General features: G+C 39.3%; 1 long non-coding RNA gene across 1 annotated transcript in view; it reads right to left on the minus strand.

The window, feature by feature from the left end:
• Positions 1-1,530: 1,530 nt before the first annotated feature.
• Positions 1,531-22,668, minus strand: part of LOC131195314 (uncharacterized) — a 107,975-nt gene continuing 86,837 nt past the window's right edge. Inside the window, exons 3-4 of the long non-coding RNA XR_009154400.1 lie at positions 3,523-3,646; positions 1,531-2,138 (exon numbers count right to left, since the gene is read on the minus strand). This is a non-coding gene — a long non-coding RNA (uncharacterized LOC131195314). The remainder of the gene's footprint in view (positions 2,139-3,522; positions 3,647-22,668) is intronic.

Consider the following 22,668-nt stretch of genomic DNA (forward strand, 5'->3'; position numbering starts at 1 on the left):
TTGCTACAAGTCTGCAATAAAAAAACCTTAAAATATCTATCTGTTTATCTCCATTTTATTCAGTATGACATATATATCTGTGCCTTTGAGTTAGTGTTGACTGCTGGAATAGTCCTTCCCTTTCCCATGGCAGTTTTCTTGGTAAGATTTTTTCAGATGTGGTTTGCCATTGCTTCCTTCCTAGGGCTCAGGTTCTTCTGACTGGCTTTGTTTCCAAGGCAGGACTGAAACTTATAGTCTCCCATTTTCTAGCCTGATGCCTTAACCACCACACCAAACTGGCTGTCATGAAGCTGTTAAAGGACAGTTATTCACAAAGGCTACAAAAATTCATTGAATCTGAAAATATGCATTCTGCTCCAATGGATTTATCCTGCTCTATGCTTTGTTTAACTATTATATGGGTCGTCCTCCCCCCCCCCTTATTTAGTTTTTTTAGGTTATATCTTGATTCTATCTGCAGAGGCAGCTGGGGCAAACACTGTGACCCACTAATGATCAATTGGTGACCAAACTCCAAACCATCATTTTGTTCTAGAAAAGCTATTTTTAATAGGCTTGAAAAGGGAGAGGGGGAAGAAAAAGAAGAGAAGGAAATAGGAATGCATGCTATCAGTAGCATATTTTAAGTCACTGTGTTTGTTGTTAGCAGATGCATTTAGATAAATGCAGTTACCTCAAGAGGTGTTGTCTTTTGGGGATCCTTATCATAATTCTGCTTTAAATCCAAACAGCTGTTGTTTAACTACTACAGACCACAATGTATCTACAGCTTGAGGCCATAAAAGTAGCTTTATTACACACTTTGTTTTTTCCCCCTCCCTCTCCAATTTGATTTAATTTCAGTGTGTCAAACATCAAAATGCTATATATAGTTTGCATATTACAGATACGTATGGGCTCAAATTCCCATACCTAGCTAAATGGGAGAACTGATACAGAATAATTAATTTGGGAGGGGCCGATGTTTAAAAAACCCCCACAAAACAAGAACAAGATAACTTCATTTGCATGTGCTTATACTGTTTGGAAAATTATAATTCCTTGGAGAACTTTGGTGTTTTGTTTTCCTTTGTTTTAAATAGAATGTTTGGGTAAATTGATGCTATCATAGCTTGTTTTTCACAATTTAGCCCTGAAGTCATGAATCTCTATAGTTCAATTATCAGTTGAACGTATGAACTAATGCTGTTGAAGACATAGAGACTTAAAAAAAAAGCCAGAGCAACCATGTTACTCTAAAATAAAAGTGTCAGGGTTCCAAGTAACACCCCTGGTGGCCATCTTTTTCTTTGGACCTTCAGGGGTGCCAAAAAGTTTCAAAATCCAGTTGAATGAAAGTTTTATTAGGCCAATTAAAATGCTACAAAAAGATACCAGCGATTGAGCTGAGCTCTCATTCATTCATTCATTCAAAAACATATTACAATTAAAACATTTTAGACTAGACTAGACTAGACTAGACTAGAATTTTATTGGCCAAGTGTGATTGGACACACAAGGAATTTGTCTTGGTGCATATGCTCTCAGTGTACATAAAAAAAAGATACCTTCATCAAGGTACAACACTTACAACACTTAATGATAGTCATAGGGTACAAATAAGCAATCAGGAAACAATCAATATCAATATAAATAGTAAGGATACAAGCAACAAAGTTATAGTCATATAGTCATAAGTGGAAGGTGATGGGTGATGGGAATGATGAGAAGATTAATAGTACAGATTTAGAATAGAATAGAATAGAATAGAATAGAATAGAATTTAGTAAATAGTTTGACAGTGTTGAGGGAATTATTTGTTTAGCCGAGTGATGGCGTTTGGGAAAAAACTGTTCTTGTGTCTAGTTGTTTTGGTGTGCAGTGCTCTATAGCGTTGTTTTGAGGGTAGGAATTGAAACAGTTTATGTCCAGGATGTGAGGGATCTGTAAATATTTTCATGGCCCTCTTCTTGATTCGAGCAGTATACAGGTCCTCAATGGAAGGCAGGTTGGTAGGTTAAAATATGGGTGTCAAACTCGTGGCGTCACGTTGCTCTCACATGACATATTGCAATGTTTTTCTCTTCACGGAGCTGGGGTGGGTGTGGCCTGCATGTGATGCATCTGGCCTGCTGGTCGCCAGTTTGACACCCCTGCTTTAAAACAATGAAAAACAATAAAAACATTCAAAATAATTGTACTCAGCAGCTGAGATACTTGTCTAGATAGCAGTAAAGCCAGGAAACGAGGCCCTTGACACATTTAGCACCCCATGCTTGGGAAAATTATCCTGGATGTCAAGCAAAGCAGAAGTGACTAGCCATCTTAAAAAAAAACAAAAAACACCACCACCAATGACCTACAAAGTGAATAAACATGAGTTGTTACCACTTGCTTTCCTTCCACTTAACCTGCTAATGAACCTCTAGTTGCTGCTTTCTTCCAACAATCATACAGTTGTGCCTTCTAAGTAGGAATAAGGAAACAAGGAAGATTGTATGAATGTTTCCAAAGCTAAGTCTAGCATTGCATAAGTGTAGAGATTAGATCGGGGTGTCAAACTCAAGGCCCGTGGGCCGGATTTGGCCTGTGGGGTGCTTAGATCTGGCCGACACCTGGGGTCACCTTGGAAACAATGAAGGACCGGCCCGCGGTGCCTCTGACGGCAAAAAAGGAGCTTGAGAAGGCTGCGTGCTGCCTCCCTGAGTTCCATTTTCACTGGAAGAGGGCTGCAGGAGGCCATCGCGGCCAAAAATAGAGCCTTGATGAATGATGTCGAACTGGCCATACCCTCCCTGGCCACTCCCACCCCGGCCCTCAAGGTCAAACACAACTCTGATGTGGCCCTCAATGAAATCAAGTTTGACACCCCTGGGCTAGATTATCATGTTTTGGGCTCTACGTTGCCATAGATTTTTTTTCATAAGAATATTTATTTACTAGGGCTATACAATACTTTGTATTTGATTCCAGAAAGATGCCTTGGAACATGATAAACCTAGCACCTCTCTCCACCTCTTTAAAGAAGTTGCAACTTTTCCTGATCATTACAGCTATTCTCCTGCATTCTCCAAGATGCTATTCCTGCACAACCCAAGGAACTGTGGTACTAATTCACCTTAATTTCAGGGAAGTAAATGGACTTCAAGACATATAAGCTACTGAATTAATAAGCAATTTCTTTAAAACCATCTACTCCAGTGATGGATTTCAATTTTTTTTATTACTGGTTCTGTGGGTGTGGCTTGGTGGATGTGGCATGGATTGGTGGGCATGGCAGGGAAGGATATTGTAAAATCTCCATTCCCATCCCACTCCAGAGGAAGGATACTGCAAAATCTCCATTTCTTCCCGATAAACTGGGACTCGGGAGGCAGAGAATAGATGGGGGTGGGGCCAGTCAGAATTTTTACTACCAGTTCCCCAAACTACTCAAAACTTCCGCTACCGGTTCTCCAGAACTGGTCAGAACCTGCTGAAACCCACCTTTAATCTATTCGATATACTCACATGCAGTTCTCTTTTTAAAATGTAACTCACCTTATTTGCTCAACTGCTTTGTTCAGCTGAATTAAGACTTGGAAGATTATATTTTAATGCCAGCGAAACAGGACCCCTTTGTTGCACTGTTATCTTAAGGGTGGACTATATGAACCTCTTGGCACTAATCAAAAGGAATCATACAGTAACTCAATTACTAATTGACCTTTAACATCCATCAAGTAACATGAAACGCCCGACTTTTGCTTTTTTTGCAAGAACATGCATGTAACAAACTGCCCAATAACAGAAAACCCACTTGAGAAAGAGGGAAGATAAAACACACCCATATTTTAGCATGGCATGTTCAGAGCCATCAACCTATTTTCATCTCTCTGACATTTAGCGCTAACAGAAAGACAGGTGTGGCCAGACATGGCAAGAGGAAATTGGATTTTTTTCCCTTTACATGAACAGGCTAGCCCCGCAGTGATTACTTACCTGGGGGTTCATACTTTATTACTATCTTGCCTGTTTAAAGGTAGAAACTTTGCTTTAAGGATAATTAATCTGTGCACAAGTTGCTACGTAAGTCATCACCCAAAGCATATACTTACCATTCTATTCCCATGTACGTGGGATCATACTTACGGGGTAAAGTGGGACAGAACTATACTTTGCTAGCAGAATTAAAGCTATGGTTTCTCCTTGTTACACTAGCAGCTGTTAATGCTGCCAGTTATCTTAGTCATGGGGCTATTCTGCTTGGAATGGTTGCATATCAGGCACAAATTGATGAATAAAAGATTTTTCTGATTCTAAGATGAAATTTAGGAGCTTGACAATGTGTCATAAGAATACAGATATTCAACATTAGAAACGAATAGCAGCCCCCATTTTATTTACTGTTTTAAATAAGATTTGCAAAATGATGAAAAATAGTAGGAAGGAGCCAACCAAGATGAAACATTTTAAATCTCTTCGATTTCTGTCAGTTGATTAAACACATGCATATTTCTGTTCCGTTAATATGATAGGAATTGGTAAAATCCTTGGAAAAATATCAGAAAGAACAGCTCAGTAGAACTTTTTTATATACCTTTAACTGGGCAGCATATTTAGCATCAGCTGATTGGGCCTTGTTTTGGAAAGTAAAACTCCAGACAATGATCTCAATTAAATTGTTCGTTTACATTTTCAGAGGAGTTACTAGATCAGGCTATAAAGCAAACCCTGCCCAAGGAAATGTAATACTAGAACTTTTGGTTCTAAGGCGTAGGTGTGATATTTTGTAAACATATCATTATTGCTTTGTGGACAAATGTGGAAAAAATACACTGTGTATATCTCCTGTTTTTATACTGCTTTCAAGTGTTACACATCATTTTAATTTGCAAGCGAAATAGGTGAAATGTGAAAAATCAAATGCTTTATAGTTTCTGCATTTATTATTTATTATCAATTCTATATTTTATTTATTTAATAAATTATTTAGTTTAGGCTACCCTTCATCTTCTGATCCCAGGATAGTTTACAAAATAAAGTGCTAGCAATTGCCAAAAGCCATAAAATAATGCTGCAGCTGGGGAAAAGTGAAGGTCATATTGCTATTTCAACTGTTTTTTTTTTTGTTTTTTTTTTAAAGTCCAGTAAGTGCATGCATTCTTATGTAGTTATGCAAGATGTTGATTTTAAAATAAAGATTGTTATGCTTTGTATGAATTCTCAAGCAGCCATTAATACTCAGATTCCTTTGAAATTGTGGGAGTAGTAATCCTATCATATCTAGCTACCAAGAAATTGTAAAAATGCACCTTTATGCACCTTAAAAATCAATACCTATATTATGAAATGGTGTAAGCGCCAATTGAAAGAGTGTATTTCTTAGGTAATATTATATATATTTAATTAATAATTATATTTAATTATATAATATAATTAAAAATTCAGTTGGACTAAATTCATATCCGTCACATGTTCTTCTCTTTCTCCTAAAGAACACCTAAAGTGTGCAATTATCCTGCTTCGGTATGGAATAACTCTGTAAAATAGATTAAAACTGTCTTATCTGGTTTGGAGATTTTATTGCCTAGTGAGTTTCTCCACCAAGAAGAGACCTGAATCTGAATCCAAGTCTAACACTCTCTGCTACATTCCAACCATTGTAATGAAGAAGGATCAGGATTCTAACGGTTAGAAGTATTTTTTGGCGTTGTTAAAATATAATATTAGCTTAAAATATATAAATGTTAATTTATTGTCTGGGAATGTGATGGTCCTATCAGAAGCTGGCTTGGAGGAGGAGGAGCTGGAATTAGGACTATTTCCTGATTCCAGCTGGGGTGTTCTTAGGTAGCACATTTACGCAGGAATGCCCAGAGAGCCCGGGGGCTGAGGATGATGCAGTCCCAAGCCCGTACGGATTGGGGCAAGTGACCAGATGGAGAGCCGCTTACCCTAATGAAAGCAAGAGAGGATCGGTTGAGATGTGATAAGGCAACAGATCACCTCCGACAGCTGCCTCTTCCACCCAATCTCTGGGCACAGAGATTTGCTTCAGTGCACATTTTTCTGGCTTTTGTGAACTCTGTTTTGTGGACTCCGGATTGTGTTTTGATTTGTGGACTCTGAATCTTGGCTCTTGCTTTGTGGACCTGGCTCATGGAACTTGAATTTTGCTTTGTGTTTTGTGTACCTTGGGCCTTGATTTGTGGACTCCAAACTTTGGTTATGGACTGAAGACTTTCTCCTTGCCTTGGTGGTCAGCTTTGGATCTAGTTTATGGGATCAGGTGATATTGTCTGTGGGTGACTCAGGGAAAGTGGGGTGGAGCTTTGTTGGCATTATTGGAGGGCCATTCGTACTGAAAAACTGTGCAATAAACAGACTATATTGGTCCCTGTTCTTGCCAGTATAACTTGAGTCAGAACAGGGAAATTTACACTGGCTAGACTATGATCGGGTAGTATTATGCAATACAATCCCTACTACTGTATTTTCTTCCACCTTTCATGTTTCTATGATACATATTATTAGGGATGGGCTGCTGGGGGTTTGCAGGGGTTTGGGAGAACCTCTAGTTAAGATTCTGTGCAGTTTGGAGAACCCCAAATCCCACTCCTGGCTGGCCCCACGCACCCAACACCACCCCTTCCAGGAGTCCCCACGTGGCCCGTTTTGGATGCAGGTAAGTGCATGGCACGTGTGGAGGCTCGGGAAGGGCGAAAAATGGGCCTACCTGAAGGGAATTTCTGGGGTCCAGAGGACTTCCGGAGCCTCGGGAGGCCTCTTTTGCCCTTCTGGAGGCTCAAGAAAAGCCTCTGGATCCTGGGGAGAGCAAAAACACCCCCCTCGCTGTGGTGCAGCTACACCATGCCCACCATGGCCATGCCCACCCAGCAACCGGGCAGAAAATCCCTTTCTAAAATTTTTGAAGCCCACCCTTGCATATTATGTATCACATTATGTACATTTGGGGCTCTAGTAGGGTCCCTTTAAAAAAAAAACTTGGATTCTTGGCTGTATATATAATCTTCTACCAAAACCCATGAAACCTGAATAATTATACAGTAACACTGTTTTGCGATGCTGACTTTAAAATATTTGAAGAGAAACATCATTAGTAATTTTGCCTTATTTAATATGGAAATCATGTCAAGGGTAAATGTCAAGAGGCTACAAAATTACCCTCCTTATCTCCTGTACATTTATCAGTTGATAAATGGAAAGACAGTGCTGCCAAAATAACTGTGAATGAATAATTTATAAAATGACTGATGCTTCGTGTATATTGTTTCAGGCAGGAAACAGTAGGACATCAATAATCAAAAGGAGCTGGATTAATTTAGCAGAATTCTGTAGCTAATATTTTTATCTAAATGCTACAGTCATGGACCTCTATTGTCACTTGATGTCTGATTCAAAGCTCACAGAAAATATGGGCATATTTCCATTTGCTACTGAGGGTTTTATGCCAGGCCTTTTATAGTCCTGCCATTTTTCTGAGTACATTTCTCTCTTTTGGAAGTTACTAAATTTATTTCAGAACAGAAGGTGAGAGGACAAATCTGTTCATTATACAGAGACTGGACAATGACAGGGCTGCGAATGGTAAACCTGTGTGGTTCAAAGGTAATTAAACCTGCCCTTAAGAAGTTTTCAAATTGCCCTACTAGATCAGTACTTCATCTAATAGACTCAACAGTCAAGAAAAAATCCATGCAAAGTTATATTCTATTTAATTTTTTGTACCAGGATTATGCAAAATCAGGGGTGTCAAACTGGTGGCCCATGGGTCAGATGTATCATGCACAGGCATGTCCACCCCAGCTCCGTGAAGGGGAAAAACGTCACAAAATGGCATGTGACTGCAACGTGACAGGATGAGTTTGATACCTGTGTGCTAAATAGTCACTTTTCTTCCATATTTCTACTTGTATACTTTTGCATTCTGCTATGTAATCCTTAGGGACGCGGTGGCTTAGTGGGTAAGACGCTGAGCATGTCGATCGCAAGGTCGGCAGTTCAGCGATTTGAATCCCTTGTGCTGCCGTGTAATGGGGTGAGCTCCCGTTACTTGTCCCAGCTTCTGCCAACCTAGCAGTTTGAAAGCATGTAAAAAATGCAAGTATAAAAATAGGGACCACCTTTGGTGGGAAGGTAACAGCGTTCCGTGCGCCTTTGGCATTGAGTCATGCTGGCCACATGACCATGGAGACGTCTTCAGACAGCGCTGGCTCTTCGGCTTTGAAATGGAGATGAGCACCGCCCACTAGAGTCGGGAATGACTAGCACGTATGTGCGAGAGGAGCCTTTACCTTTATGTAGTCCTTAAACAACCTGAATGAATTGGTCTGACAGTATTGTGGATACTATTTTTTTAATTCATGCCCTTTTTTTAAAATTCTAAGTTCAGATTGCTCAGATGTAGAATATCTTGCCATGCCATAAATGCTAACATGAAACTGGATTGATAAAACAGTTTTGTTTGCTGTGTCACTGGGAAGGGAAAGGTTCACATGTAATAGTTCTCTATGGCCAGTCCCATATTAAACACTGAAAATAAGATTATGATGGCTGTAAAAAGTAAGTAAAGATAGAGTCTCTCATACAAAGATACAAAAAAAGGGTACAATATAATTAAAGAGTGCGACAATTAAAGAAGGAGAGCAAGCACATAGTAATCCTTGACCTATGACAATTTGTTTAACAATAGTTCAAAGTTACTTATGACCACTGCACGACTCCTGCGATCGTATGATCACAATCTCAGGACTTGGCTACAAGCTTGCATTTATGTTGGGGTCATGTCCTGTAGTCATATGATGGCAATTTGCAACCTTCCCAGTCAGTTTTCAACCAAAAATGTCAATTTGTGAAGCTGGATTCACTTAATGGGCATGTAATTTGCTTAATGACTATGGTTAAATTGGTCATAAAATTGGGTTTAGTCACATGATCGCTCGCTTTAACACTGCATTGACTTACAACAGAAATTCTGGTCCAACTATGGTCATAAATCAAGGACTATGTTTAGAGCACTTTGATGAAAATAAAATGGTTTTGAAAACTGGTAAAAAAGGATAAACATGAGCCACCAGCAGACAGAATGGAATTAAGAATAAAAGTGATGCAATTATTTGGGTTTTATAGAAGTGAGAAAAGGCAGTAGGGAGCAGTTTAGAGATTTATATGGGGATTAACATGATGGCAAAGAGTGGAATTGGAATGAATGTTATAAATATTAGTCCCAAGAAAAAGTTATGAAAAGGAGGTCATAAAAGGTTTAGTGGTTGATGTACCAGGCTAGAAAATAGGAGACTGTGAGTTCTAATCCTACCTTAGCTGGGAATGCCAATGGGCCAGATACTTTGGGCCAATCACTCTCTCTCAGCCCAACTCACCTCACAGAGTCATTGTGGGGAAAAATGAGGAGGAAGATATGTTGGATAGGTTTACTACTTTGAGTTATTGGTTAAAAACAATAAAGGTGGTATACAAATGGATAAATAAAAATGGTGAGATTTCAGGTTCAGATGGTATAACTGAAAAATATTAAAATCTAAATGTAGTTTTGCTTATGAAGTGGCTATGAAAATGGTTTAATACACATAGTGGCTGTATTTGTGCCTCACAATTGGAAAAAAATACCATTGCTGGTTCTTTATACAAAGGGATAAGTAAGAAGAGTAAATGCAAATTAGATTAACACTATATATTAAGTGTACCTGGGAAAGTGTATGGCAGAGTTCTGATTAAAAAGATACTAGAGGTGTTAACGAGTAAATCAGAGGAAATATCAGTACAGAGTTACACCCTGGGCATGGAGTATGCAGATAAGAATCTTGCATCTCAGCAGATCACTGAGAAATGTATGAAAATGAGAAAGTTTAATCCATGTTTGTTGAATTAGAGAATGGGCTAGAATTATGGAATGTTTTATGTGAATATGCAATTGAATGTTGATTAATCAATGTGATGAGAGCTGCATAGGATAAAGGAAAAGCAGTCTTGAGAATAAATGAAATGTTTATCAAACTCAGGAAGCTCAAACTGCCCAAGGAGCTGCTGATCCAATTCTACAGAGGAATTATTGAGTCTGTCATTTGCACCTCTATAACCGTCTGGTTCGGTTCTGCAACCCAACAAGAAAAACACAGACTTCAGAGGATCATTAGAACTGCAGAAAAAATAATTGCTACCAACCTGCCTTCCATTGAGGATCTGTATACTGCACGAATCAAGAAGAGGGCAGTGAAAATATTTACAGGACATAAACTGTTTCAACTCCTACCCTCAAAACGACGCTATAGAGCACTGCACACCAGAACAACTAGACACAAGAACAGTTTTTTCCCCGAAGGCCATCACTCTGCTAAACAAATAATTCCCTCAACACTGTCAGACTATTTACTGAATCTGCACTACTATTAATCTTCTCATAGTTCCCATCACCAATCTCTTTCCACTTATGACTGTATGACTATAACTTGTTGCTGGCAATCCTTATGATTTATATTGATATATTGACCATCAATTGTGTTGTAAATGTTGTACCTTGATGAACGTATCTTTTCTTTTATGTACACTGAGAGCATATGCACCAAGACAAATTCCTTGTGTGTCCAAACACACTTGGCCAATAAAATTATATTCTATCATTAAGTGTTGTAAGTGTTGTACCTTGATGAAGGTTATCTTTTTCTTTTATGTGCACTGAGAGCATATGCACCAAGACAAATTCCTTTTGTGTCCAATCACACTTGGCCAATAAAATTCTATTCTATTCTATTCTATTCTATTCTATTCTATTCTATTCTATTCTATTCTATTCTATTCTATTCTATTCTATTCTAAATAATACAACACTAAGGAAAGAATAAAACAAAGCTGTGTCCCGTAAGACTGACTAGAGCCAGATGCATAAGACAAAAATATCAGAACTCCTAATTTACTGGAAAAGTTCTTAAAAATTCAGGAAGGTGTTCGAAGATGTATCTGCTTTGAAAGTAGCCCCTGTTAAACTGCATAGCATAGTCAAAGTTGGGTGTGTCAGGTGAAACAAAAATAATTTTGAATGCAGTAGGAATAATGTACTTGGGAAGAAAACTTAAGAATGGCATACTTAAAACGTGACATGACCAAAAATGAACAGTGCTGAATGAAGATGAATTAAATGCAGAAGTGAATGACCAGTATCAAAGAAAAACGTTGAGGGGAGGGGGTTGATTGTACAGAGAGAATGAATAAGGATCAAATTGCAAAACAAACAGTTTTGCTAAGAGGAAATGATTGGAGTTGATTAGAAACTCAGGAGAGGGAGATGAGACTTTGAAGAACAAAGGGCAATTAATGAAGCATCCCATGAATGTTGTAGAAGCAAGGATGATTTGCATAGAGAGAGATATGGAGAGGTATAGTGATTGGTGTATGTATGTATACACACACACATGCACATATACATACATATACACATACATGTACATATGCACATGTGTATGTGTATGTGTGTGCAATATCTGTATATGTATGCCTATATACACACACACTTTATATGCACTCCAAGATTTACCCTGAAAGGAAATAGCATGGTAGATATGTGCTATATGTACACATGTTTGTTTGTAAAATCTCCTGTGGTTTGAGGGTTCCAGCTCTGTATAATTTCTACATCAGCTTTACGTCCAGTTGCCTAAATAATTCCAATTTCCATGCTCCTAAAACCAGCCAAATTTAGAATCCCTCTTCCACGTGGGCAATGCAGTAGTCATGTTGTGCGCTCCCATTGGACTTAAAAAGGTCATGAAAGCCATAATCCAATTCAGCAAAGTGAATTATTAAAAATCAAAAGTGCTGGCATTTGCGAGGAAACCACAGCGGTGCAATTGGATAATAAATGGAAATAAAATCAAACAGGTGCTTACCTTTAAAGATTTGGGATTTGTTTTCCATGCCCAGGGGATTTGGAAACCTATCAGGAACACATTGCCCAAACAGCTTCAAAATCTCCAATGGCTATTAAGAGGTTCTTTTCCACCAAAGGAAAGGAATTAATACTCGCAGCCCTAAAATTGTTTGAGGCTAAAACCCTTGCTCGAATTGTAAGTGGAGCACAGATACAACTATACATGAAGCCAAATACTCTTGAGCCTATATAAACCAAAGCCCACATTGGCAGCTCTAAGTGAGTCCTCAACACAGTAGTTTGGTTTGAGATAGGAGTACCCAAAATAGACCTGAGGGCATGCCAATTAATTATAATAAATTGGTAGAAGATAGCATTCTTCTGTAACAACCTGGTTCTGCTAATTTTGAAGGAGAGCCATGCTTTACAATAGAAATTAGCAGCAAATCAGAGACTGAGAGTCTCTGGGATTATTATTGATTGATTTCTATTTTCCAATTTTGGCAAGGCAAAAAGGATTGTCCTTCAAAGGGTGAAGTATGCAGAATACCAAATCAAAGTTAGCATCTTTTCCTGGAATAGCAGAATCCTGTTAGCGAAAAGCACATGGTAATCTGCAGGCTATTTATATACTTTAACCTTCCCTAAATTATGGAAGAAAGTTTTTTTTTTTTTGACAACAGCAGAGCTGGTTTGTCTCTGCATCTCAGGATGTTGTCAACTTCCCAATTTGCCTTCAGTGCTAGAATCTTCTGAGGGTCTCCAACCAGGGGTGGGATTCAGCTGGTTCGGACCGGTTCGGTCCAGTAGCTCCAACGATCAGCTGGGAGCAAGCCGGTTCACTTTGACAATCAGGTGGACCCACGCACCCGCCCCTGTGCACCTTACTTACCTTTATCTTCTTAGCTGATTCGTGCGGCATAGTGGATTGCCGTGCCTCATCTATCTTAGTCCCCAGAAATAACACAGAAGTTTAGTTGTAGCAAAACTGCACGCGCAATTGCCGAACCAGTTGTTAAATCGGCAGGATGACACCACTGTCTCCAACCCAAGTTCTAAACATGTCAGAGTTTTTTGTAATCAGCCTAAGGTTAGCTAGGTGTTCTCCTACCTAGCTCCATATAATCTATTATTCATTGTTTTAAGTTTCCATGAGGGCCTGTAGTATGAGGTAAGTTTGATTCCGAGAATACAATAAAAGCCAGTTAAAAATCCCAATATTTTGTTTGTTGTATATCTAGATAATCGTATATAATGCTTTAGCATTTGACATTCTAGCTATGCTTCTTATTTATATATTTCAAAATCCTATAATCAAGAATAGCATTTGAAAATAATGCATACATACACCATATTTCTTAATGTACAATAAACTTGACTTTCACTTCTCAGTATAGAACTAGCTAGGCAAATCTGAAGACAGCTATCGTACATATAGCCCGGCCGGGATAGCTCAGGCAGTAGAGAAGCCTGTTATTAGAACACAGAGTCTGCAATTACTGCAGGTTCGAGCCCGGCCCAAGGTTGACTCAGCCTTCCACCCTTTATAAGGTAGGTAAAATGAGGACCCAGATTGTTGGGGGGGGGGCAATAAGTTGACTTTGTAAAAAAATATACAAATAGAATGAGACTATTGCCTTATACATTGTAAGCCGCCCTGAGTCTTCGGAGAAGGGCGGGGTATAAATGTAAACAAAAATAAAAATAAAAAAATATATATATTTATTTTCCATTTTTCACATTGAGCAACAAAATGGGAGAAATCTCTTCTTTAGTAAAATATTACTAGGGGATCAAGATTCCCCCTACCATTTTCGTGTCTGCGTTTTTTCTGTTTTTCCCCCTCATTGTTAGCACTGTACCCTTTGATCTCTGTATTTCTTTGTTTTGCCTTCTTCGGTACCAAGGGAAAAGGGCTAACCGTGAGTTCTTTTTAGGTTCTGTGCTCTGAAGGCCCCTCTAGCTTAGCCAGCTGTATCATACTGAATTAGGTTAGTTCTTCATTATTTCCCTTCTCTGTACATTTTTCTCTAGGTTTCAAGGAACCCAAAGAGAATAGTGAAGACCTTCTGCCTTGCTGTCTAGGAAAGGACATTATGGTGGGCAATGCTGCATAACTTGGGCTTAGAGAGGGGCATCACTTTATTTTCCTCATCTGCAGCATTTCCTAAAGAGAATGTATTTCTTGAATGCCCATCTTTTTTGATCTCCTCCTCCCCTCTCCCTCTCCCCATCCTCCTCAGGATGGGCAGTGATGGGCCTACAGCAGGAACAAGGGCAAGCTAGGAGAATTATCTTATTACTTTGTTGGAACAGTTGCAATGCAGCAAGAAAATTATTCTTGTTTTTTAGCCCAACCAGATGGACATTTTGCAACAGGGCATTTTTGACAACTGAGAATTGTTGGGACAGATAACCAGACCTAGTATAGAAAGCTGCTACTTGAATTTACTTTCTTCAGCAACCAAGTATTTGTCCAGCCCAACTCTTTCTTTTTCTCTCTCTCTCTCTTTACACTGAGCAAATGACATCAGTTCTTTTCTTCATTTGCATTTATCAAGATTGCAGTGTTTAAAAGACCAACACATTTCTGAATGATGCATTTCCTTTACTCACCAGCATGCTTTTCTTACAGTGACCTTTTAGAAAACTATAAACTACCTCTAGGCAGTTTCCTCATATGACTGGTAAGAGGGACCCCATTTCAATCCAATAGTAAATAACAAACAAATGCACCATTGTTAGGTTTGGGTACTGGGAGAGGAAGGGCAGAGAATGAGGCAAAGAGAGAGACACGGCTCTAAAATATATTCAATATTAAGAAGGTGGTGGGTGGTGAAAAATATGCTGTGAAGAAGTATAAGTCATGGTTTTATGGGGATGGTTCTGCTTCTGGTATCTCTTGTGACAGTAGGATAGGTAGATAACAGACAGACAGACAAACAATCTGCTTGAGATCTTTTTCCAGCCAGATAAGCCAGCATTCATGGTGGATCTTCTGCCAGTGTTAATGAGAGAAATAGTTTGATCTAGGGATATAATACAGTGTTTCATTTCTATAAGGATGGAAGAAATGCATTTTTGGCTAAACTGGCACCTTCTAATACTCATATTCTATTATTTGAGAATTAATCCCTTCACCTATCCAATCCATGGTGCATAGTAATATAATTTCTATTGGCTATATCCAATATATTGGCCAACACGCTTATATATTGCCTCCACACTTTTCTTCAGTTGTTAGATTGAGGATAACTCTTTCAATAACTTACAGGTCAACTGCTGGTGTTTCTTTTACCTCTTTTACGCTTGGAATAAATCAAACCATGTCACCTTATAAAATGGATGACTGCTTTCCAATTTTTCTTTCATTGCTGCCATATTCCTTCAAGGTGATCAAAGTCCGGGATTGCCACTCCATGTGAAGGAGATGAGAGGGTGGGGAAAAAAGAAAACCCCATAGAAAAGGAAAACACATTTTTGTTATTGTTTTAAAAGAAAAAAAATATGGGCCAAGGCGTGCCAGGAAAATGTTTCTGAAGAAGCCCGATGAAAAACAAGAGAAAGAAGGAAAGAAAATGCTTGGAAAAAGCTGGTGCCATAACCAATGACCACAGTGGCAGCCTTTTTGGACCAAGGTAAGTCAGAGAAAGTGAAAAGGAAGGTGGTAAATTCATTAGAGTTACACAGTTTATTGTGATGCATCTTCACTGCTGTTATTGCTTGAAAAGTTTTATCTTCTGGTCAAAATTGAATGCTCAGGTGCTACTGATATAGCCTTGCTTTGACACTTGCAGAAACCTGGCAGACTACAGCAGAAGGGCCCAAGCAAACAGAAAGCAACCTTAACAAGATTGAATCCAGAGAGTGCACAATTTAGATTTTTCCCGCCTTCCAAACCTCAGCTAAGGGTGCCTGCTTGAATTAATTACCTCTCATTCCCCAAACACATTCATTCTGAGCTACCTTTAGAGTGCATAGTGCAGAAACCAATTGACCAGGGATGAAAGCAATTAGCAAACAGGTTATTTGAAAATTAACACTCTTTCTTTAGCCTGCTGTCCATACCCAGGTTTAAATTCACAGCAAAGTGTAAAATACATTTATCTATGCATAAATACCCACAATTCCATCCCCGCCCCCGAAAAATCAATTTCTTTCTTGCATATTTTAGCTCTTTATTACTGTCACAAATTTCTTTCTGGCAGTGTAGCCAAAATGTCAAGATGTCCCAAAGTGCTCAAATTTTATGGCCTCAGTAAATACTTTCAGATATTAATCAGCCAAACGGAGCTACTTAAATCTTGTATTTTGAAAAGTTATTTTTTTTAAAAAAAATCTTTTCTTAAAGATTTTAACGTTAAATTTTAACTTTAACCAACTTACAATATATACATCAACTTGGTCATTTAGAAAAATAATATTTGGTATTTTGAGATTAATTGCTTTAAAGATTGAGAATGGTTTCCCTCGGTTGTCATATACTGACCATACTAGAGAGCATGAACAAGGCTGTGCATAACTGATATGAAAGTGGAGAGAGAGCTTCAGTAGGCAAGATGTGTTCTCTCTCCAATGCCTGAATAAAACCAGAAGGCAGTATTTAATTTAACATTTATTAAGCAGAAATAACAAAGTAGCAATAGCACTTAGACTTATATATCGCTTCACAGTGCTTTATATCCCTCTCTAAGCGGTTTACAGAGCCAGCATATTGCCCCCAACAATCTGGGTCCTCATTTTACCGACCTCGCAAGGAATGGAAGGCTGAGTCAAACTTTGAGCCAGTCGGAATTGAACTGCCAAATTGCAGGCAGCGGGCAGCTGGCAGAAGTATCCTGCAGTACTGCATTCTAATCACTGCGACTCAGTAAGAAATAGAATCATCAAAATTGTTCCAGTTTCATTGGTTCATATTGGTATGAATGGCTTGGAATTATTGGAGCTAAAATTCATCATATCTGGAGAATAATACGTTTGGGAAGGCTTGATAACCAGATGGTTATCGTATATGGATTAGGGTCTGACTATCTTCAAGACTGTCTGTCCTAAATTCTGCCAAACCCAAACTGTCCACTCAGTAAATGCCTACTAAAGGTTTCCACCTATCAAGTGGTGGGTAGGAAGGGGCAATCTCAATGAGGGTTCTTTCCTATGTTGTCTCAAGGAGGGTTTCTCCTTGAGACAACATAGCATCCAAGCTCTGGACTTCTAGAACTTGGCTATCCCAGAAATCAGTGGGGACTTGAGTGTTTCCTTTGCCAGGACTATTCTAATTATTATAATTTCAGCTTAATTATATATTGTATTTCTGCTGTGTTTTGTTATTTTTCTTTTGTGCATTCGTATTGCAGCTGTAGCTTTTATACACTGCTCAAAGTAGCCTTGACTGAAACAGTTTATAAATTGATGAATAAAATGAATAAAATTAAATAAATAACACAATTCTATTTTAGTGGTTATGAAAGTTATAACCAAGCAGATGTACATTGGAAATCTCGAACTACTATCTTAAAGCATATCCAAACCTTACTGAGATGTTCAAGTGTACCTGCATGGATAGGTATAACATATTAACTATTAAAAATATTGGTGACTATTGAATAACTGGACTCAGAATTAAGTGGCATTCCTAAAACTGGAAACTAGAGAATATATTGACCACAGTTGCCAATTACTGTTGACCCATTGTTTATGAAGACTTAGATTTCTCTGGGCAGATGAGTACAATCCCATAAATACAAATGTCTAATATCTTGTGTTCCAAGTATCAATTATGAAATTAATCTAGCTGGTGTTTGCGGCAGTGGTACTAATTGCCAGCTCTGCAGGCTGTACAAATCTCAGTCTCAGACATAATGTATGATATAATATTTGCTTATTTAGAATATAATCACCCTATCAATTTAACAGGAAATTTGTTCTGTGTCATATTTTTCCACACGCTCCATCAATACAAACCTGACAGTATAGCAGTAAACGAACAGCAATATTAATAGTTATACATAACTAAGTAGGAAGCAAACCGCAATGCAAGTCCTATACCATGCAATCTTCACTGTGTTTTCTCAGAAGTAAATCCAATGAACTCAGTATGACTTGTTTTGCTCAAGGACAGAAGGCAGGCATTATTGGAAGTGTTTCGTGAAATTATGACTCTTGAGAGCCATGGCCAATAATGACAGTACTGAGCTAGATAGACCCAGTACATGGACTTCCTTCTGATTTTTATGTTGCTGACTTAGTAAAATTTTCAATGGTATGAAAATCCTAGCCTATGCTAAGTTTCACCTGGTGAAAGTCAGGAATTTGAAATCCATATGTAATGTGAAGAACAAGCATTGTCCAGTGCCTACTGCAGATGTCCCTTCATGGGCTTGTGGCAGTGGTGAAATCTATCTATCTATCTGTCTGTCTGTCTGTCTGTCTGTCTGTCTGTCTATAATTATATATATATATATGTATATAATTGTATATATATATATATGATTGTATGGTGAAATCAATTTTTTTTTACTACCGGTTCTATGGCCGTCGCTTGGTAGATGTGGCTTTGTGGGCGTGGCAGGGGAAGGATACTACAAAATCCCCATTCCCTCCCCACTCCAGGGGAAGGATACTGCAAAATCCCCATTCCCTCCCCACTGCAGGGGAAGGATACTGCAAAATCCACATTCCCTCCCCACTCCTGGGGGGAAGAATATTGCAAAATCTCCATTCCCATCCCACTCTGGAGCCAGCCAGAGGTGGTATTTGCTGGTTCTCCAAACTACTCAAAATTTCCGCTACCGGTTCTTTGAACTGCTCAAAATTTCCGCTACTGGTTCTCCAGAACCTGTCAGAACTTGCTGGATTTCACCCCTGGCTTGTGGTTGTCTTATAGAGGCCACTTATATGGACAGGAAAAAATATTGGAGATCACTTGGAAACTATAAGCAGCGGGAGCCAAGTTTCATTCTGTTAAGAATCAAGCTAAGCTTAATTCTAAACATGGTGTATTATTTATACTTGAAGAGCCATGGTGATGCAGTGCTTAGAATGCAGTACTGCAGGCTAACTTGCTGCTCACTCCAGGCGTTTGATTCTGAATGGCTCAAGGTTGACTCAGCCTTCCATCCTTCTGAGGTTGATAGAATGAGGACCCAGATTGTTGTGGGGCAATAGGCTGATTCTGTAAACCACTTAGAGAGGGCTGTAAAGCACTGTGAAGTTGTATACAAGTCTAAGTAGTATTGTTATTTATTTATTTATTTGTTTGTTTGTTTATTACATTTAAATAGCAGCCCAACTCATGTAACTGCAGCATGTATTAAATAAAATTCCCCACACAATATTGCAAATAAGAAACATAATAAAAACACAAAAGAAAAATCTATAAATAACCACATCAGTAATACTAGGGCTCATCTAGTCCATCTCCATAAGCCCCAGCAGCAGTGGTGGGTTTCAGGCAGTTCGCAACACTTCAGGAGAACCGGTTGTTAACTTTCTGAGCAGTTTGGCAAACTGGTTGTTGGAAGAAATCATTAGGGCAGAGAACGGGTTGTTAAATTGCTTGAATCCCAGCACTGCCCTGCAGTCTGTCTTACAATAGACAGGCACATCTGTTGTCCTGGTCCAATTCTGCAGGGAAAAACCATTTTTTTAAAGCCTTTTTTTAGATTAACAAGTCAAAGTCATCTGAATTTTGGTGGTATGAGATATTGCTTCAAGTAACAGGCATCTCAACAACAACAAAAAGGCCCGCCTTTAAGGTTGATCAGAGGATATTACTTCAAAGAGGGGACCTGAGCATGCTCATTCAGTGAGAATATGTGAGACAGGCAAAAATAATTGAAGACCTTAAACAGTATAGATATGTATCCATTTCTTACATCACCAAGATTCAGATGACTGTGATTGTTAATCTTCAGGAAGGCTTTAAAATCTTGGCTTTCCCCCCCTTGGAGTTGGGCAGGGCAACAGATGTGTCTGTCTGTTAGAACAGGGGTCTCCAACCTTGGCAGCTTTAAGACTTGTGGACTTCAACTCCCAGAATTCCTCAGCCAGCTTTGCTGGCTGAGGGATTCTGGGAGTTGAAGTCCACAAGTCTTAAAGCTGCCAAGGTTGGAGACCCCTGTATTAGAAGGTGGACAAATATTTGTGTTGACATTTTGTGGAAAATGTAAGGAGATTTTTTTATTTATCCATTAATTTTTATCCTGCCGCCATCCATAATTAGGACCTGAATTCTAGTCCTCATTCTCTTTTTTTTTGTAAAACTTTGAATAAAATGGAAATACGTTTATATCTTACTGGTTGCAACCAGCACTTCCCAATCTGGCCTTTATCAACCATCTCGAATCAGCAACATACACAGAGTACCAATTAGAGGAGAAAATTGTAATCAAGTATTTTCAAAGAGGGCACTTGCATAAAATTGCCACCTGGTTTCTACTCCCTGATAGTTTAAAAACCAATTTTAAATAGACTCTCTTCATGTCTTCTGCCTTTCAAAGGCTGAGACTAGCAAGAAATGCTATAGCTAGTGCGTTCTCCCTCCAGCTGAACAACAGAATTAAAAATAAGATAGAAAAAGCATGCAGAATGTGGCTTCTGTGAATTTTTTTCCCCAACCAATGGTAATAGGAGGTTTATTGTGCTCGGGATTAAATTAGGCCTTGTGTCACCTGTATATGTATGGATGCATCTAATCAGGGTACCTGTGTATATGTTGCCTCTGCTTTCCCCTTGTGCTGCATAGTGTCTCTGTGTGCATAGGATAGGCTTTATATACTCTGCTCATTGAGGGAAATCTGTCCCGGCTTGATTCAGTTCATTTTCAAACTCAGTCTATTTTTTTTCCCCCAGCTTCTCCTCTGCCACATATTTGCTTCCGTTCTTTTGGAGCGTTATTCTGCTGACAGAATGATAGACAGATGGAGTTCTAAACCTTTTACGGAATTTCTTTCCAACATTCCTTTGGGTAAAGGATAAAAATGAGATTCAAACAGCATCTCACCCCCGAGTCTGCTGGCATACACAATTCCAACTATACACCCTCTTCCCATTTTAAATACATATTGTATTTGTCTGGCCATTGCCAATAAATAAATAAGCAGCTACTGATGTAAAAGTGATATTCCTTCTCTTTCCATGAAAAGGTCTGGACTAACTTTGTTCCTGGGAATACTGTACTGAATATGTATTATAAAAGTGTTTCTAGATTTGTGTGTGTGTGTGTGTGTGTGTGTGTGTGTGTGTGTGTGTGTGTGTGTGTATGTGTGAGTCAGCAGCATTCATCAAGGGATCAAAGAAGTCGAGCTGGCATTAGTGATTGCACAATCAAAGCCTTGTTTCTTTGTATGTAGCACATTGACCCACAAAAAAAATGGAACAGCTTCAATCTCATGGCTGTGACTATCATCTTGACTGTTTTGATCCACCCATCTATACTGTTGCTGGGGAGCAGGGCTGGTTGGGATTGGAAAGGAATGAATAGTTTCCTTGGCCAACTATTGTTGCTTATATAAGCAGCATTGAGGCAAATGCTGTTGCTTATATAATCAGAAGCAATAAAGCCATGCAATTTATTTGCAAGGGTTATGAAATTGCCCAGAAACTAACTATGGTAAAGTATCCTGCACCATATTCCTTCCTAGCATAACTAAGTTGCAACCAATGTTGAACACAATGCTCAAAAATGGAGAGGCATGATGTCATAAGAATTTTGTTGTTGTTAGTTAGTTGTAAAGTCGTGTCCGACCCATTGCGACCCCATGTACAATGTTCCTCCAGGCCTTCCTGTCCTCTACCATCCTCTGGAGTCCATTTAAGCTCACTTCACTACTATTTCAGTGACTCTATCCAGCCACCTCTTCTTTTGCCCTCAATCATTCCCAGCATTAGGCTCTTCTCCAGTGAATCCTTCCTTCTCATTAGGTGGCCAAAGTATTTGAGTTTCATCTTTAGGATCTGGCCTTTTAAAGAGCAATCAGGGTTGATCGCCTCTAGGACGGACCGGTTTGATCACCATGCAGTCCAAGCAACTTGCAGGAGTCTTCTCCAGCACCAGAATTCAAATGTCTCAACTCTTTGGTGCTCAGCCTTTCTTATGGTCCAACTGTCATAAGAATATAAGTAATATAACAGCCAACTATATAGGAGCCCTGAATTTCAAAGGGGAAAAAAAATCCAGCTTGTTCCAGTTTCAAATATGCTCGTAAAGACTCAGCAAAAAACAGTTCTGCTCTTGCAATGAACTGATGCCTTAGCTTATCCAGTTTATCCAACTCCAGTTTATCCGGTCTGGATTTGATCTAAATCCGGTACAAGGAATCAAATGTGTGTGTAGTGGTTGCAAGAACATAATATCCAGCAACAGCTCTAAGTGAGTTACCAACTGTACGCTGACGACACTCAGCTGTACTTTTCCACCCCAGGCCACCCCAACGAAGCTGTCAAAGTGCTGTCCCGGTGCCTGGAAGCCGTACGGGTCTGGATGGGGAGAAACAGACTCAGACTCAATCCATCCAAGACGGAGTGGCTGTGGATGCCGGCACCCCGGTACAGTCAGCTGCAACCACAGCTGACTGTTGGGGGCGAGTCATTGGCCCCAACAGAAAGGGTGCGCAACTTGGGCGTTCTCCTGGATGGACGGCTGTCGTTTGAAGATCAGTTGGCAGCCGTCTCCAGGAGAGCCTTTTACCAGGTTCGCCTGGTGCACCAGTTGCGCCCCTTTCTTGACCGGGATGCCTTATGCACAGTCACTCATGCTCTCGTCACTTCTCGTCTGGATTATTGCAATGCTCTCTACATGGGGC

The sequence above is a fragment of the Ahaetulla prasina genome, chromosome 3 (assembly GCF_028640845.1).
Source record: "Ahaetulla prasina isolate Xishuangbanna chromosome 3, ASM2864084v1, whole genome shotgun sequence".
NCBI classification, from domain to species: Eukaryota; Metazoa; Chordata; class Lepidosauria; order Squamata; family Colubridae; genus Ahaetulla; species Ahaetulla prasina.